The 20310-nt window shown below is 35.6% G+C and overlaps 1 pseudogene; it reads right to left on the reverse strand.

Moving 5' to 3' along the window:
• Window positions 1-4512: 4512 nt before the first annotated feature.
• LOC138149825 (translationally-controlled tumor protein-like) lies at window positions 4513-5174 on the reverse strand (annotated as a pseudogene).
• Between the last annotated feature and the right edge of the window lie 15136 nt (window positions 5175-20310).

Raw genomic sequence — 20310 nt, forward strand, 5'->3', positions numbered from 1 at the left:
TAACTCTTAAGAGAATAAGGTGATATTGTCTCACAGGGTCTTGGGCTGTATTCTTGGGAGCATTCTTACCTCACACAAGATGGTGTGACTTGAAAGGGCAAAAAGTTGTATACGGCATCACACACACAGACGTGTGTATCTGTATGTGTGTATATGGATAGAGAGATAAATATAGATATATTCACATATATGTATATACATGTACATATGTACATACATACATATGCATACATCATACACATGTGTGGAGAGAGATAAAGAGAGAGATAAAATAAATACTTTTGAAAATTAGTCAATACTAGACATGGTAAAGATTGATGAATATGTTCCTCCGTTTGTAAGATGATATTGGCAAGATTCTGGAAAGTGAAGAGGAGAGGGCGGGGCTAGAAACAACTTGATTGGTCAATCTGAATAGGGAGCATTGTGTTCAGCTGGGGTGTAATGCTTTCAGACAAATTTAGAAAAGCAGAAACACATCCAGGGAATAAGAACTAGGGCGACGAAAGGAATGGAAACCAACCATGTAAGAATGAATAGTCAGAATCGTCAATGTTTAACCAAGATCAGAGAAGAATTATGGGGACCACGACAATTGCCTTCTACATAAGCAGATTTTAAACTTTTTTGCTTGACAGAAATGGGCAAAACTCTGAGCAATGTATTGGAGTATTGGTACAATAGCTTTATATAGAAAAAATTCTGAATAATTAACGTTGTCTAAAACCATGATGTATTCTATTGGGAGAACATGACTTAACTTGAAGATCTTTGTGTAGACAATAATCACGGATGCTCTAGGGACTGTTTGTGCTTGTGTTGGACTGGATTAATTCTGTGGTACCTTTTAAGTTTAGATTCTCCTATTCTTCTGATCCTAGGAGAGTAAGGAATTTGCAATCCTTGGAAAGGATGCTGGATTTAGATGCAAAGTCCTTGAGTTTGAATCTTATCTCTGGTACTTAGTACTTAGGACATATGGAATTTTGTGCAAGTTACAACCTCTTCGGACCTCATCATATTATGTGAAAGATGAAGAAATCATAATAGATGTCCTTCAAGGTCCATTTAAGGTCTAAATCTAATGTTTTGTGATCCAATGTTTTAATTCAATTTGAATCATTGTTATGTAATTCAACAAGCATCATATAAAAATCTTCTTTGAACATGACATTGAGCTAGGTGTTGGGTGGGAAGTTGGAAAGGAAAAAAAATGAAGTCATGGTTCTTAGGGAACATTTAGGTTAAAGGAGATGAGAGAAGTAAAAATGATGCATTGGCACATATAACAAGGAATAAGAAAGTGACAAGAAAGCCTCTAGACAATATTTTACAAGTAATATGAAGATTTTTTTATTGTTGTTTGGAATTTGTGAGGAGTGAATGGAAAAAAGTAGACCCTGAACTGGCCCCGAAAAAAAAGTAGAATGTAGTTTTGGTTTGTGCAACAGTTTGTTTGAGTTGTGGAATTGAGAAAAGACCAGATGAGATCAAATAAGAGTTAATATTGTAGTTTGTTTTGAGTGTTGGGTGTATGAAAAGGGATATAATGAAGAAGAGGAAGAAAGATGGGTTGAAGCCTTATTTATGAATTTCAAAAATTATTTATAATGCTACAGGGCAGGCAGTTATGAGCCATTTAATAATTTAAAGTTTATGAATCCCATGATTAGATCTGTGACTTAGGAAAATTATTTTGACTACTTTATAGTCAATGCATTGAAGATGTATTGAGTCATGGATATTAGTTAGTTGTTGTAATGGGAATGGGAATTTGAAGATCTTCCCTGCTTTGAAAGTAAACTCTGCCCCTTAATATGCTGAATGTAGTCACATGGAACCTGTGGGGGAGGAATGTGCTGAAGGGAAGCAGAGCCCACAGGAAGCTAGGAGCAATAGCCAGAGAGACAGTGGGAGAGAGAGGTGCTCAGGCAAGGAGATAATGGGGTTTGTGAGTAAATATTGATCTTGTTTTGTTTGTGGAAAGGCTAAAAGGTGCTGTGGCTCTCAGTGTTTTTATGGCTTCTTAACATCTTTTGTACTATAATGGAGTTGGCTTAGTGGTTTGGGTGGTTTTTCTGGTGTCTAAATAAATAAGGCAGTTCTGTCCTCTACCTGTAGAGTTTGGTATATTTTGTGATCCAACATCATGCGACATGTATGGTCATGGTCTAAATCGTGATCATGGATACTGTAAATATTGCATTTCTGCTATAGTTGGTCTTTGTAATAGTTTAGTTAAGAGGTAATGAAAACTTGAAATATGTAATAACTGGGAGTACATTTTGGAGGAAGAATCTAGATAATTTGACAACAGAATTTACATGGCAGATGGATGTAAATCAAAACCTAGTCTTCTAGACCAGGTGAATAAGAAGATACTATGTTAGCTAACAAAAAAAATATAAATGGGAGAGTCAGGGTTTATGAGACTAATGGATTAATTTTTTCATGTATTGAGTGTGAGACATGAATTTGGAAATGTCTAACAAGTCAAATGGGATTGTGGAATTCACAAGGGAAAGATTGAGGCTGGACTTACAGATCTGGAATTCATCTCCATGAATATTTAAAGTGAAACCATGGGAGCAGATATACTTGTAATAGGTAGAAATGGATATAAGACAAAGTATTGGGAATTATAGGAATTTTGAGATCAGGAGGCAGAAGATGAACCAGCAAAGAGAATGAGAAGAAGGAATGTTCAGTCAGGCATCAGGAGATACAAGAGGAAGCATTATCACAGAAATTAAGAGAGAAGGTTGAGAAGGAGGGAGGGTAAAAAAAAAAAAGTGAAAAACTCCCAAAAGGTCATGGAGAATGAATGTTAAAGGGGGGGGGTTGTGAAAAAGAGAAGAGGAAACAAAAAATAAATTTCATCTCATTTCAAACTTTCTGACATATTTTAGTTCTTGAATTTACTAATAGATTAATACTTCAAAACTGCTTTTATGTATGTATATGTGTGTATACACATTTCATTACAAATGCTTAGAACTATGAATAGCTTGTATCTCACACAGATAATTGCTTTCTATTTTTTATTTTTTCACTAAGCTTGTTAACTTCCTCTGCTTTATTTCCTAAAATTTATTTCTCTTTAAAAGTATCCAGTAATCCCATTCCTTATTAGTGGCTGTCTGTTTCCTCTGTAATGGCCATACCATTTTATTAGAATTAATGCACTTAAAAATACAACCAAATAACCCAGTTATTTTTTGAGAAGGAAGGATGGAAATATTCAATTTTCAGAGAATACAAAATCTTAATCTATAAGCAATGATTTCTCTAATTACTTCTATCATAGTGGCAATTTGCACACACACACACACAGTGTGTATGAGAGATTTCTGACAGTTACACACTATACAGTGTGTATCCATTCTGTGTGTTTAACTAATGACAAATATCCAGATGGCTTAAAATTCTCTCTCTTTACCAGATATCTCACCTGCACACCTTGGGGAAAATTAATGATCCATGAAATGATCAGAAATGTGCACCAGAAGGCAGAAGAAGAAGCAATCAATATGGTTAATTCAAAAACTGCTTTCAGATAATAGGATAATGGAAAGGTGGTGCTTGCCATATGGTTAGGCTAATCTAGCATGTATTTTTATTTCAATACTTTTTTAAATTCACAGATATTTTATTTGCCCAGAATTGTAATGAAAAAAAATTATTTTTATGCCTAGTGGAGAATATAGAGATCAGGAATTTGGCAGTATATTAGAAAAATAAAATGAATTTACTTATTTTTAAATTATACTACTTGAAAATATAGAGAAATGATCTATTTTTCTCTTTATTCAAATAAATGAGCAAATAGGAACAAAGATTAAGTTTTTTTCTTTTAATTTTGGTTACAGGCCTTTATGTAATTTTGGTGACACCATGGATCTTTTCTCAAAATAATAATTAAAAACATAAAGGAAATGCTAAATTTCAGTTAGAGATTAGTGAAAATAAAAATATAAATTTATTCCTATAAAAATTCATGATCTCCCTGAAATATGTCAATGGGTCCCTCAGATTGAATCCTAGATTCAGATTGAGAATCCCTGCCAGAAAAGATATTTATAAGCATAGAACATGTTCTTTTGTTGTCTCTGTCTCTTGCTCTGTCTTTGTCTGTCTGTCTTTATCCCTTTATCTCTTTCTTTATCCCTCTACTTGTCACTTTTCTGGGCTGTCTATAAAACATAAACCTAATATTCTATTTCAGTTTGGACAGATATATAATTTCTTTTTTTGGGGGGGGGTTAAATGCGTTTTATTTTATTTTATTTTTAAGCAATTGGGGTTAAGTAACTTGCTCAAGGTTACACGGTCAGTTATTATTTCTGGGTGTGGTGCTGAGTATCTGAGCCCGGATTTGATCCAGGTCATCCCGACACTGGAGCCAGTGCTCTTACTCGCTGTGCTACCTGGCCGCCCCCAAATGCGTTTTATTTTAGACAACCTACATGACATGTTTTTAAAACTGCCTCCGCTCCAAATAAATCAAGGTCAAAAATAAATGAATAAAGCTCAAGATGACATCAGTCCAAGTTTGTCCAAGTCCTGGTGTTGTGTAGATGACAAAAAGCAGCAGCCAGTTATGATGACAGGTGATTCAAAGTAATCAGCTGAATTTGTTAACATTTCTCCATTTCTAAACCATCCTTAAAGAAATCATATATGGAGTCACACCATCCTCTCGGAAGTCCAAGAGAGCCACCATGCCATCTGGATTCATGTTTTTGCCTATGAAGAACTGATAGTTTTTAAAATTAGCAAGGATGTGTTTGATCTGATCTGCAGCTCCTGTCATAAAAGGTGTTACTCTATCTGGCTTGTGTTCTTTAAGTCTGCCTTTGATTGATTTCATATAGTCTTTGATGTACTTTTTGTAGAATTCTTTTGTGAAACTAGTTTCTTGAAGATGATGGTTTATTACTATGTCAACTCCAGTGATTACAGTGGCATCTGTTCCTTCCCCCTCAGGACCTTCAGCAGAGGCATTCCCACCGATGAGTGAATCATCAATGGTACCCTCTGTCCTACTGACCATCTTCCCCTCCACCTCCAGGCACAGCCCGTTTGCAATCTCCCGGATCTTGTAAATGTCGGAGAACATCTCATCATGGCTGATGAGGTCCCGGTGGATGATCATGACGGCGGAAGGAGAGAGGCGGAGGCGGCGGCGCTAGCGCTGCGTGGGGCAGAGCTCGGTGTGAGGGCGATGCAGCCAGAGCAGCGCTTGGGAGGGGGAGGGGTTTGGGGGGGGGGGGGGAGCAGGCAAAAAAGCCAGATATATAATCTCATATGAATATAAAGTGAGTTTCCTCTCTAAGGACTTACTCCTGACACGAATTAAATAACAGTTTGGCAAAATAAAATAAAATGACCCTTGCTTACAATGACCATTCCTGGGTAGACAGTATGATATGGTGGAGAAAAAGACAAAAATGATGAACTAGGAAATCTGGTTTGAAAAATCTCCTATAGGTCTTGGGCAAATCACTTAACTAAAGTGTACTTAACTTATACTTAACTAGACAGCTCAGGATACATTTGATATTTTGAAGTAAAAAGATACAATTCAAAGAATCATATTTTAAATATGTTTGTTCTTAATATTTGAAAGTTGGGCTTTACATTACAATTACTTCCACACATGCAACTTCTATGACTGTAATATCTGTGTTAAGAAGCAATTGTTGATTTCCCTAAAGATCACTATATTTTGAGCATTTAGAAAATTCTACAATTATATTTGGTTTATGATATTACAATTATATTTCAATTTGGGGGGGTTCATACTTAAAACATTGATTGTGAGTGCTCAAAGAGGCAGTAGAAATTTTATTATATAATTTTCCTGTGAGGAAAATGAGTCTCAAAAAGGTGAAGCAACAGTGTTTATTTTAATTAAGAAAAAAATAAATTTCTTTCTCACACCTCTCACCCGATTGAGGGAAAAAAATAAAAACAAGTGTAAAATTCTTCTAACAGAAATGAGCAAACAACAATTAACAACAATGACAATAAAGTCCCTCATTGGTGGTGTCCTCTATCAATTTGTCTCTCTACATCTCATTCTATACTGAGACTATATCTCTATGTAGAGAGGTGAATAGCATCTTTTATTATTAATCCTCTGGGATCATGAATTTTCATTGCAGTTCTTACTGATTTCATATTTTTTTTAAAATTAATGTTGTGGTTGTTATCATATATATTGTTTTCCTGGTACTTCTCATCTGATTCTTCATTAGTTCATAAATGTCTTCCAAATTTTTCATTTTTATTATATCATTGTTATAGTACAAATTATAAATTTCCCTGTATCACACATCAAGCACCAAGGTCTTATCATTCTAAGTTCAAAGCTTTTTTCTTATACCATACTGGTCCTCTTAATTTATGAGACCTTCTGCGAGGTTCTATGGGAGTTTATCAGTTGAAAAGAAGTGAGCTCTTCAATCAGCAATGTTATATTCCAGGAGAGATGACAGGAAAAATTCAAGTATTTCTCCGAGACAAGGCCATGATTTAAGTGCCATTAGAACAAGATGATAGTAAAATGCTTTCAGGTTTCAGATGAGGAAAAGATCATATCACATTGGGAAGTCATGGAAGACTTTTTGAGCTATGCAAATTTTCCACTGGCCCAAATACAATTAGGCTAGTGCTAAAAATGAATCAGGTTGGGGAAAAGCGAGTTTCAGTATAAATTGGTAATATAGTATAAATTGGAAATATAATTTTAAAAACTCGCTTTTAACACTTTTTAGGCAGCTTCATTGGTTAGTATGTGTGAAAGAAAAAAAATTAGGCATAAAGCTTTTTGGGTTTGATATATGTTTTGAAAATTCCATGGTACCTCTGGAGTTGATCTAAGGACCTATGCTTGGTCTGGGGCTGGGTTCATTCAATGTGACTAGAAGTAGGTAATAGGAGGGTTCCCAAGTGTTAGACTCCAGAAAAATAGTTAACTTCCTTAAAGACCCAATTCCTGTACCATGTCCTAAGGTAAAGTAGAAAAACTATCCACAGCCACAGATGTTAGAACTATCTCCCAAAATGTCATATAATATTTAGCTGTTTAGATAAATACATTGCAAAGTACATTAAAATAATACAACGCCCTAGGGCAGGAACAATTGTTTTCCTTTGTTTTTCTTTTGTTTCTGTTACAATCCCCAACTCCTTTTCTATTATTTAGTACATTGAAATTGTTGTTCAGTCTTATTCTGTCCTGTCCTCATATGGGGTTTCCTTGGGAAAGATATCAGAGTGGTGTGTCATTTCTTTCTTCAGCTCATTCTGTAGATAAAGAAACTGAGGCAAACAGGGTTAAGTGACTTGCCCAGGGTCACATAGCTAGTAAATGTCTGAGGCCATATTTGAACTCAGGAAGATGAGTCTGAGTAGAGGTGTTATATGGATAATATATTCTATCCTGGTATATGGTTAATGATTTTGATGAGGATTTTTGAAAACAGTGTCAGCAGACAATGATGAAGCTGCAGTCAGAAAGGATCTGTCTATCAAAGTGGTGACCAGGAGGAAATTTGTTATGATAAAATAGTTATGATAAATTATTTGGAGGTAATTGACAGGCAACTTTGAATTCAACAAATTATGTGCAGAAAAATTAGGATTGCTTTTTAGAAGATACAAATGTAGATAAGATAAAGTCCTTGCCCCAGGGGCTTAACATTGAGTAGAATTCACTCGTTAGGTCATTGACATTTTATCACATAAACATTTAAAAATTATTTAAAGGGGATAAGAACAAATCCATTGTTATCCCAATTCAACAGATTTAATTAAAATTTTAATAATGTCTTTAAAAAATATTCTAATACTGAAATGCATCTTGGTTCATATTGATCTGTAGTTCCCCTCAATGATAAAGATTACATGTCATCCATTCCTGTCATTCCTGTATAATACCCAAATCTTCCCAGAAATTTGCCAGAGGGGGTCCACCAATATTATGCAGGCCTGTCTGCTCAGTCTGGCCACTTATCATCCCTCACCTTTACCAAGTGACCGACCCATCTTCTCTTCCTAGCATGTAATTCCTTGGTGATATCTGTTACTCATGTTCTTTAGACTTCTTTATTTGTCATATGCAATAGGCTACTCATAGTCACATAGTGTGATATTCTTTTTTACTTTCTCAAAGATTGTTATATTTCACATTTCGTTGCATTGCAGCAATACAGGTACAAATGATTTTAAAAGAGGGTATTTGTTTTTGTGGGATTCTTTAGGTCATTAAAGGAACTTTACAATTTTTCAAAGATAATTCAGGCCATTCTCTATCTCCTGGTTAACTCTAAGCCCAGTACATGATACAGGTATATTTTCTGTCCCAGATACATACACACACACACACACACACACACATCCCTAAGAAGAAAATACACTTTGCCAAATAATTAAATAATATCTTTGTATGCATGCATACTCATATCTTATACACTTAATAACAATTATATAAACAAAATATGTAATAAATACATAAAAATCATAAAATGTGAACTTTTAAAGGTTAAAGTTAAAAGTAAAGAATGCTTATTGCTTAAATGACATTCTTTTGGATTGAAGAAATATAGAGTTTATTCATAAGAATATATAACATGAATATATGCATATATGTACATAATACATATGTATATATTCACATGTATAATATAAATACACATATATTTATGTATAGACAGGATAATTACTTTAAGTACATATTCATATCTAGATACATGCATCTTTATGTATTTATATATAGATTTAATAAAATGTATTTTCTTGTCAGAGGCTGTCAGATGCTGAAACATTTTTATAATGTGCATATATTTAAATCCAATTAAATTCTTATACTATTCGATTTTTATCTCAATGAGTTGTTTTAGCTGATATCTTAATATTTATACACACAGATATGAAAAAATGATATACAGTGTGGAAATAGATAGGTGAGAAAAGGAAAAGTGATTTTCTAAATTACATGTAGAAAAATCATCGAGGGTTTTTTGGGTGATTTTATCTAAATTTGTTACCAATCCTGTTTCCCAGCCAACCAATATACTTAAGGGCCTTGATAAGGAAGGTTTCCCTAAAGCAAGATTTGTAAATTCATTGAATCACGAAACCTCTAAGTCTGAAGGCACCTGAGAGGTGACCTAGGCCAATACCTACAGAAGAAGAATCTATTCTATAATTAATGTAAGTGAAAAGTAAACTTGGAACTTATGCTTGAATTTCAGGAAAGGAGATCCTACTACCTTTTAAGGCAGTCCATTTCACTTTGAATTAGCTCTAATTGTTGGAGAATTTTTCATTGCAGCAAGCCTAAGTTGTTGTTTTTCGATTTCTACCTTAATGCTTTTCATCAAATAAAAGCCCTTGAAATATTTAAAGATACAATTTATTCTATCCCCTACCATAGGTCTTTTCTTCCTCTGGCTTAAAAACCAAAATAACCCAGTTCCTTTAGTATATCATCATCATGCATGGTCTTGCTATCCTATTTGTCTTGCTTTGAAATTTCCTTGCTTATCATGATACTTCCTTCAATGTGGCACCCATAACTCTATACAATAGTTGAAATGTAGGAGAGAGTAGCATGAGGCTATCAGAAGCCTGGAACTGGAAATCAGTTTTATTTCAATGTAGTCACAAACTTTTAGCTGCCATTTTGAACTTCTTATAGAAGCTGAATATTTAAAAACCCAAAATATTTCATTCATGTAATGATTTCCACATCTTTTATTTGAGAAGTTTATTGTTTTTAACATAAATATAAAGATTTAAAAATTTCCCCTGTTAAATTTCATATTATCACTGTTGGCTCAAAATTTTTGGCTTCAAAGACCTTTTGCATCCTAACTTTATCATCCAAGGGGTTATAATGCTATTCCTCTTAGGTTTGTGTCCACAGTACATTTGATAAGTATGGCAGAATGTGAGCAAATACTTCTTGACCAAGTCGACATCAGACCATTAATGATAAATTTGAGAATCTGATCATGCAACAAATTCCAATCACTTATTTTTTTCATATCACTTATATTTTTAAGATTATTTCTCTCCATATTGTCCAAACAAATAACTTTACAAATTTTTCAAAAGCTATGAATTATTGGATATATATGTACATGTATGCTTTTTTCCCTGTAATTCTAGCACTAGGCACATTTCCTGGAACATAGTAAGCACATCATAACTTCTTGGAGATTGATTGACTGAATTTATTCTTCATTCTACTATAATGGCAAGCAAAGGAGTACTTAGCTGCTTGATTTCGTATTTAATTCCTTGTTCTAACTATTCAAGCATCTCTGAGCCTGTCCTGTGATTTGGAGGTGGGAAGAACTTGCTGATGCAAAATGGAACAAAAAGGAGCTGATGATATAAAAGCTTGAGCAGAGCTGGGACTGTGCAGAACTGAGAGGCAGAACACTTGTAGAATCTGCCACTCTGTCTGTTCTGTCTGTGTTGATTTGTGTTTGTGTTACTTTGTCCGACAGAAACATTCTGTCTCTTGACTGTGTTACTTTGTCAGATAGAAGGACTCTATCTGTTGATTGTGTTACTTTGTGAGACAGAAGCACCCTGTCTATTGACTTGTGTTGATTTCACGGGCAGAAAGTGAATTGAGATGATAGTGCTGGTAAGGTGTATGAAAATTGTTGTAACTCTGCTAAACTTGATGTGTAGAGCTGGACCAGGGGCAGGGAGTACCTGCCTGTGAATCCAAGTGACAATTGGGTGAATTCAGACAACAGCTGGGAGCATGGAAGAGGAGCCACAGAGTTTGGATGTCAACCTCCAGTTAAGATGAAAAACCTCTGCTTGGGTACTTAGTGCTGACTGACAAGATTAACACAATGTGACCCAGGGTTGACAGACCTTTGTACTTTGCACTTTGTGCCTCTTAAGGATGATTGCTCCTTAAGGATGATTGAGTTAAAGATGATTGGAAGCCAGTCTCCAATCAAGAAGAAAGAAGACTTTAGAAGGGTACTTTATATTGATTAATTCAGATTGTGTCTTATTGAATGATATCTTTTGTTTAACACTATGTGACCACTTTAGTAATAAGTTGCTATGTTACATTCTTGTGAATGTTGAATTTTAGTTTTTGTGAATGTTTTGCTTTAGTTTGCTGTTGAATGAATAGAGAGTTCACTATGCGATGTGATCAGAATCTTAAAGTTATTCACAGCAGCAGTTCTCAGGAGGACCATTTGTGCTTGGCTTTACATCTACCTGCTTTAAAAATTTGCTCCTTTTATACTCCATTTGTTTCTTTTTGTTCCTGTAAAATTTCATTCTTCGTATCTTCTTTCCCTCCTGTGTAATAGACTATTAGACCATGGATGCTTCTTATCCTTTTTCTGAACCCTTTGAAATCTATCCTTCTAAATTTTAAGCTGCATGTCTCACTGTGTCTTTTCCCCTTCTCCATTAAAAAATTCTAAGGTGTAGTAACTATTTTCTTACTAGTTTCCTCTTATTTTATCTAATTATTCACCTTCAGAATCATATCCATGATAGAATTTTCCCATGTTGGTTCCTCTAAATGTTGAATAAATGATAATGCTTTAAATTAAATAAGCCATGCTTATATTAACTGCTCTGCTTTGAGAACAAGACCTCTAACAGATGCCCATAAAATTATTATCATATGGTACTAATATATATATATATATATATCTATTTGTAGGCTTATGATCATTTATCTATTTTCCTCATTATGTCTTCCTTTTTGTCAGCTAGTCAGTAAGAATTTATTAAGTGCGTAATATGTGTCAAATCCTAGAGTAACAAGGAAAGGCAAAATACAGTCTCTGCCCTGGAGAAGCTCATAAGCTAATTGGAATGTGTGTATAGAGTTTATATCTATCTATAGCTGTATCTACATCTGTCTGTAGATCTATCTGTATTTGTCCAAATATGTATATACACACATCTATACATACACACACAAACATATAGTTGTGTATGTGTGTACATACACATACTCATTTTATCCTGACAACAACCCTGGAAGATTAAGTGTTATTACAATATTCCTTTTACAGAGGAAGAAACTGAGGCAGACATAGGCTAAATGACTTGCCCAAAGTCACATAGCTAGTAAGTATTGGAGGGAATATTTGAATCCAGGTCTTTGTGACAACAGGTCTAGCACCCTATCCAATATATATATGTGTGTGTATGTGTGTGTGTGTGTGTGTGTGTGTGTGTGTGTGTATGATCTGCTGGCAATATTGCTTCTATTTCTGCCAAATGTTCTCCATGTCATGGAGCTCTTACACCTCAATTCTTACTGATATCAAGGAAGTCAAAATTGTCTCCTTTCCTCAGAATCTCTAGTTAATCTTGCTTATTATTGCTTCTTTGTGCATTTGCATGTCAAATTCTTAGATAATACATTTCTTTCCTTATTGCTTTTCTTAGATTTTTTCAACATATTTAACATTTTTCTTACTACAATTTAATTACAGCCTAGTTGTTAGACAGATATTGGCATTTTTCTCTCACTTTTACTTTTCAGTTTAAATAATTTCTGTTGTAAGATTGTAACATTCTCGCCAAATTATGAGATTCTGGACAAAAAATTTAATTATTTATGGTCATCCCTTTTTAAGTTACTCATTCTTGATCAGAAACAAGTAATTCCTGGTGAAAAAAAAAATATGAATCCTCACTATAAGACAAAGACTGCTGGATATTTTTAGCAGATCATACCCTGGGCTTCTGATGAAGGAGTCTATATATTAAACAACTGCGTTGAATTATAACTCATACTTTGTACACTAGGTCCAGTCTGCATGCAAATTATGTATTTTCCTCCCAAACATTCTGTCACCAGGGCTTTTTCCCCCACTGTGGTACTTCTTTCAATTCTGAGCTTTATGGGTAGTTCATTCCCTAGTGTGTAACTGTATGGTTTTTTTTTTATTTTCCTTTTTCCTGTATCTTTGTGTAACTGGTTTTAAATGTTAATTCAATGATGATGGTTCCTTAAAATTTCTTAGCATTCTTCTTCAGTGTTATTCCTGTCAATGAAGATCAGAAACAATCTAGTATCTCCATGCTTATGCGTATCTGTGTGCATAAAGTCATACATATAAGATGTGCCATTATATTATGAATCTATGGAATTGTAATACATTTAAAGAAGTGTAATTATTGTATATTTGATCAAAAAAGGTCATTTTAATTTTAAAAAAGCTAAAGGAAGCAAAATTTAACTGAATCTTTTATGAAGTGTATGTATGCCTTCATCTTTGTGTGTATAGTTACACATACAGACACAAACACAGATACACACACGCGGGCACACATCTCCCAAGTACTCAATTAACCTCATTTGCCTAAATTCATGTGTAGGCATAGAAAAGACACTGAGGTAATTTATATGGAGGTGACATTACATTCTGTCCACCAAGATCTCATTTGATTTTTGGATGCTTTCATTTGCAACTGTATCTGCTCCAAGTTTTACAAGCTACAAAAGGATCAATCATAGCCTAATAAGACCAAAGTCTAAAAGATAATCTGCCTCACACTCTTATATCCACATTATGAAACTCATTGTTTACTATGTGATAAATCCACACTTCATAATTTAAAAAGCATACCATGTTACTATAGCAAAATACAAAGACAGTTTGAAAAAACACACATTGAATTGTGACTGGGCCCATCACACACCCTGCATCCATGCCCTTGTCTTCTACACTGATACAGTAATGGGGCCATACCTGGAGTTAATTCTGATCACAAAAGCTATTTCCCTAGAAATTTCTGTTAACAACTCCTTCCTGACTAAATGATTTCCAATATTGAGTTGCTCGAGGCTTAGTAATATTCTTTTCCTCTTTGACATTTTCATGATGCCATTTAATGAAATTAGGAAATGTCAGGTGTTTCCAAGTTACCTATATATGTATGGTACCCAAAAATAGATCTCTTAGGCCTCATGCATTAGAAGACGAGCCCTAATTCTTTTTTTTAGTACTGGAAGTTTGTCAGTGAGAGGCTGTAATAATTAATTAGAATAAGACATTCACACACTTGAGGGAGACAGGACAGTAAACTTTGTTCTGGAGACAGGACAGTAAACTTCATTCTATTCCATAGTTACAACCACTCTCTGGGTTATCTTTTTGCAATTTATACAATTTGTAACGAAAGAGATTTTTAATCTCCAGGCTTTTAGATGTTCAGAATCAGAAAACTAACAAACACTCAAATTATATTGTAGTACAAGAGCATTAATAAGGAAACAAACAAAATGAAATTATTGTCACAGTACTGTTAATGTTTGAAAACCACATAAAAGCTGTGTAACTTTGATATGTCACAATTTCCCTGCTTACATATAAAAGATTATCTCTGAGTCACGCATCTCTATCATTCTTATTCTCGTCAGTCAATTATGTTATCTTTTCCATGAAGGAAAGAATATTTGTTTTGTATTACTGTATTCTTGCCACTTTGTTGCATCTACAAGAAATTATAGGTTTCCTGCTAAGCACTGTTTCTATAACCTATTTATTTGATCTCATGTATGGCGAGTTGTTCACAATCAATCCAAATGCCACAATAAAATCACATCTTCTTAATTTACAGATTTCAAATTTGCACAGCAAACCAACCAAGAAATTGAAAGAAATTAAATTATTGCTTCACTTTAATAAGTTAAGATGTCTTAAATGTTCAAAATGTATCTTATATTAAGATACATTATATTAATATTATAGAAAATTAATCATAATCTATTATGTGTAATTATAATATATTAGTGTTATATATTAAGAAGTAACCTCTACACCTTTTATATATTTTATGCAGCTTTTCTAAAATTCAAAAACATTGACAATCCTTGGAGATTGCATGGTGGCTATGAAGGAATGTTCTGAGGTTACTTCCAACTATTTTGTGAGAATGTTACATAGCTATTGTGAGCATTTATACTTCAAAATTAACAAAGGCTACAAATTAGGTCTTGGTGTATTTTTGTTGATTGTCTAGACTTCAGAAGGTATTGGGGGAAATTTAATAATGATTAAACATAAAAGGCTGCTGTGTATTTAGGGGGGAAGAAATGAATGGGAAAGTAATTATTAGCACAGTGCTGTTAAAAGACTAAGGTGATAATATCTGTTTGTGGCTTGAACATAGAGAAATCATTTTACTATGTGGTCAGTTTATAATTTTCCTCTGCATATTTCAGAGAGCCTCTTGAGTGTTTTTAGTATGAAATCAGTACTATCAATGACAAAGATAAACCTAAACATGTCCTCATCTGATACTAAAAATGTTCACATTCTATGAAAGAAGTTGCTCAGTATTGTTTGTTGATGATATTGTTGCTTTCCTACAAAAAAAAAAGCTTAAAAATTTTATCTGATTTCAAGTATTTGAAGGATGTTTGTATGGAAGAGGGAATAAAATGATATTTGTTTGGTTTCAGATAGTAAAACTAAGAGAAATGGGTGAAAGAAATCCAGACTTGGTGTCAGCAACAACTTTATAACAAGTACAGCTTTTTAAAAGTAGAAGTGATACTTAGGAGTAGGGAGAGGAACAGTAGTGACAGGTTCTCTATCTCTTAAGTTATCGTGTAGAGGGGTGGCCAGGTAGCACAGCGAGTAAGAGCACCGGCTCCAGTGTCGGGATGACTTGGAGATCAAATCCTGGGCTCAGACACTTAGCAACCACCCAGAAACACCTGGCCGTGTAACCTTGAGCAAGTTACTTAACCCCAATTGCTTAGGGGCGGCTAGGTGGCTCAGCGAGTAAGAGCACCGGTTCCAGTGTCGGGATGACCTGGATCAAATCCGGGCTCAGATACTCAGCACCACACCCAGAAATAACTGGCCGTGTAACCTTGAGCAAGTTACATAACCCCGATTGCTTTAAAAAAAAAAAAGTTATGTAGAAGAAAGAAAAACTGTAAGGTGTGTTGTGGAATTTCTCTGGAGATGTAGCTTACAATATAGGATCGATTAGGTCTTATTACACTGTAGAAAAATTATGATTTCATAACTCCAAAAACAAACAAATCTTCATGAAATTTTTAAAAATGGAAGGAAATAACTTTCCAGAATGGAAAATGAATCATAGGAACAAAACTATATGATATCTTAATGAAGATAACATTATGAAAATGCTATCCATAAAAATATTTGTTAGCCATTTTACATCTTATGAAAATTTCTGTATCAGTTGCTACATAAAAACTGTAGAAAAAAAAAAAGAGTAGATAGGATCCTTGCCAGGCAGTGTCATGCTCATTTACATGAAGAATAATGTGTGTTTGTGGTGCTTTAAAGGTTTGAAATCTAATGTGAATTAGATTTGAATTCTATTGTGATGGCTCAGCTCTTATAATTTTAGAAGTTCAGTCTATTTTTTTTTATTTGAATGGGTATATGGGAGAGCTATTCTTCATTGGGGCAGAATTCAGGCTAAGACAATGTTTACAAAATTGAGTACTTGCCTGATCAATAATGTACAGATATTGGTGTCCTAGTGCAATTATAATTTGAAATGATGAAATGACAAATGGAAAAGACAAGACATCGCAAGCCAAACGAGCTCAGTTTACAGCCAAGGATCACATACCCAGGAAAACTGAGCATAATCTTCAAGGAAAGGAGATGGTCATTCAATGATATAATGGACTTCCAGACCATCCTGATGAAAAAGCCAGAGCTCAATGGAAAATTTAACCTCCAATCACAAGACTCAAGAGAGACATTGAAAGATAAGTAGAAAACACACACACACACACACACACAACCTGTTATTTAATAGAGCAAACTGTTTACATCCCTATCTGGGAAGCCAATACATGTTAATATCCAGAATTCTATACTTGGGGAAATATCTAAAAGGGATATAGATAAATAGAGTGTGTAAGGATGAATGACCCAAAATGATAATAAAAAAACCTTATTAAAAGCTGCAAAGGGACTGCAATGTAAGAAGAGGGAAGAATGAAGCAGCAAAGGGTAGATTATATCACACAAAGAGGAATAAAAACATTACAGTAGAAGGAAAGAAGGGAGGGAGATGAGCATAATATGAGCTTAACCTCATTGATTCTGGGGCAAGGAGGGAATAACATAATCAGTTAAGTATAGGACTCTATCAAGAATAGATATAAAACTTATCATAATAGAGGGAAAGAAGGGAGGGAGAGGAGCATTGCATGAGATCTATTATCATCAATCCTGGTTTGAGGTAGAAATAACATACTACATTAAGTGTAAATATCTATCATACCCTACAGACAGTAGGAGGGGTTAGAGGGGCATGAGAAGAGAGGGTTAGAATGGAGGGAAGAAGTAGTAAGGGAGAAGTGCAGGAAGAGGGAGGGGGCTGATAAGGGAATACCAAGGGAGGCAATGCTCAAAAGGTTAACTTTTAAGGAGGGAAAGTGAGAAAGGGGGAAAATAAAAGCATAAACAGGGGAGGGAATTGGATGGAGGGAAAGATCCAAATAGTAATCATAACTGTGAATATGAATGGGATGAACTCTCCCATAAAATGGAGGCAGAAAGCAGAATGGATTAACATCCACAATCCTACAATATGCTGTTTAAAAGAAACACATCTGAAATAGGGGGATACACACAGGGTAAAAGTAGACATCTGTAGTCGAATATATAATGCCTCAGCTAAAGTTAAAAAAGCAGAAGTAACAATCCCTATTTCAGACAAAGCAAAAGCAAAAATAGATCTAATTAAAAGAGATAAGGAAGGAAACTATATCCTGCTAAAAGGCACCATTGAAAATGAAGCAATAGGGGGCAGAGTCAAGATGGCGGAGGAGAAACAAGGCTTCTGCAGGGCTCCGGATTCCACCTTCCCCAATTGATGTAAAAGGTGATTCTGAAGAAATTTTGGAGCTACAGACCCACAAACTGACACAGAGAAGCTAACCTCCTGCTGAGGTTCAACTGCTGCCATGTGGCAGCTTCAGCTCCTGGCATGCAGATTGTAGGGGAATAAAGAAATCAGTCTGAGGGGTAACTGCTCTCACTTTAACCTGCTTGGATATGGATTGCGGTCTAGGGTGAAGGTCAGGGGGTGTGTGACCGGCTTGCCAGAGGAGCATGTGGAAGCTTCAGAGAGGGAACCCAACTAATACCTTTGGCAGGTGAGAAAACCCCAGCATATTGTACAAAGCTCCCCTGCTGGTAGCAGAGTCCTACTGTGGCAAAAAGCCCAAAAGTCAAGTAATTGAGTGGCAACATGAGTAAATGAGGGAAGCAAAGCAAACAGAGGAATCCAATATTAGACTCCTACTTTGGGGGACAAAAAGGATCAAAGCATAGAACAGGAGGAAGACAGTGAAGTCAGAACTCCTGCACCAAAAGCTTCAAAGAAAAATGCAAGCTGATAACAGGCCACTGAGGACATTAAGAAGGATTTTGGATCTGATTGGGGTGAAGTCAAGATGGCAGGGTAGAAACAGTACTTCCATGGGGCTCCTGCTTCCACCTACCCCAATTCATGTAAAAGGGGATTCTGAACTAATTTTGGAGAGCTACAGCACCCACAAAGTGACACAGAGAAGCTTAATTCCAGCTGAGGACAGCTTGGCAGGCCAGCAGGAATTGGCCAGCCCAGCGCTCTGGGAGCTGATACCAGCCCAATGGGAGCCAGAGGTTTTAGCCCCAGGGTGGGCCTCACCAACCAATGGCAAGAGGAACTCCAGATCACAAGTAGCTGTGGCGGTCCAGAATTATCAACACATAGATGCTAAGGATAAAGTGAGAGGTCAGTGCAGTGTGGACATTGGGATCCAGTAGTTGGGGATGTGTCATCCTCTTTCCCCCAGGGAAAGAAGCCACTGAGAAGCTGCATGCAGCCACTACCACATGGAAGCTCCTGGCCTGCAGACTGTAGGGGGACCAATCGAGCAGTCTGAGGGGTAATCGCTCTTGCTTTCACCAGCTTGGATCTGGATTGTGGTCTAAGCTGGAGGTCAGGGGGTGTGTGACCAGCTTCCCAGAGCATGTGGAGGCTTAAGAGAGGGTACCCAACTAAGATGTCCAGCAGCTGAGAAAACCCCAGTATTTGGAATGAAGCTCCCCTACTGTGGCAAAAAGCCCAGGTGTCAAGTGACTGAATGGTGACATGACCAGGCAAAGGAAGCAAATCCAACAGAAGAATCCAACATTTGACTCCTATTTTGGGGACAAAAAGGATCAAAGAATGGAACAGGAGGAAGACAGTGAAGTCACAACACCTGCACCAAAAGCTTCTAAAAAAAATACGAGCTGGTCATAGGTCACAGAGGACCTTAAGAAGCAGATAAGAGAAGTGGAGGAAAAATTGGGAAGAGAAATAAGAACTATGCCAGAAAATTATGAAGTGAGAGTCAACAGCCTGACTGAGGAAAACAACACCTTAAAAAATAGACTAACTCAAATGCAAAAGAGACTCAAAAAGGCAATGAGGAAAAATGCCTTAAAAAGCCAAATTTGCCAGATGGAAAAAGAATATAAAAACTCACTGAGGAGAATCATTTCTTCAGAATTAGATTGGAGAAAATGGAAACTAGTGACTTTATGAGAAATCAAGACACTGTTAAACAAATCCAAACAAATGAAAGGAAAGAAGGCAATGTGAAATATCTCATTGGAAAAACCACTGACCTGGACTATAGATCCAGGAGAGATAATTTAAAAACTATTGGACTACCTGAAACCATGGTCAAAGAAAGAACCTGGAACTCATCCTCCAAGAAATTCTCAAGGATAATTTCCCTGATGTTTTAGAACCAGAGGGCAAATTGGAGGTTGAAAAAATCCACTGATCACCTCCTGATAAAGATGCCTAAAAGAAAATTCCTAGGAATATTATAGCCAGATTCTTAAATTCCCAGCTCAAGGGGAGAATATTACAAGCAGCCAGGAAGAAACAATTTGCATATTGTGGAAGCACAATCAGGATAACACAGGACCTGGCAGCTTCTACACTGAGGGATCGAAGGACTTGCAATATAATATTCTGGAGGGCAAAGGAGCTGAAATTAAAACTAAGAATCACCTACCCAGCAAAACTGAGTATCATGTTTCAGGGGAAAATATGGTCATTCAGTGGAAAAAAGACCTTCAAGCATTCTATATGAAAAAAAAACAGAGTTGAATAGAAAATTTGACATTCAGATACAAGAAGCAAGAGAATAATGAGTAGGTAAACAGGGAAAAGAAATCATAAGGAACTTATCATAGTTAAAATATTTACATTCCCACAAGGAAAAAAAATAATTGTAACAGATAA

The sequence above is a fragment of the Petaurus breviceps genome, unplaced genomic scaffold, assembly GCF_028583685.1.
Source record: "Petaurus breviceps papuanus isolate PSGF00001 unplaced genomic scaffold, PetGlider_PUasm1.0 90849, whole genome shotgun sequence".
NCBI lineage: Eukaryota > Metazoa > Chordata > Mammalia > Diprotodontia > Petauridae > Petaurus > Petaurus breviceps.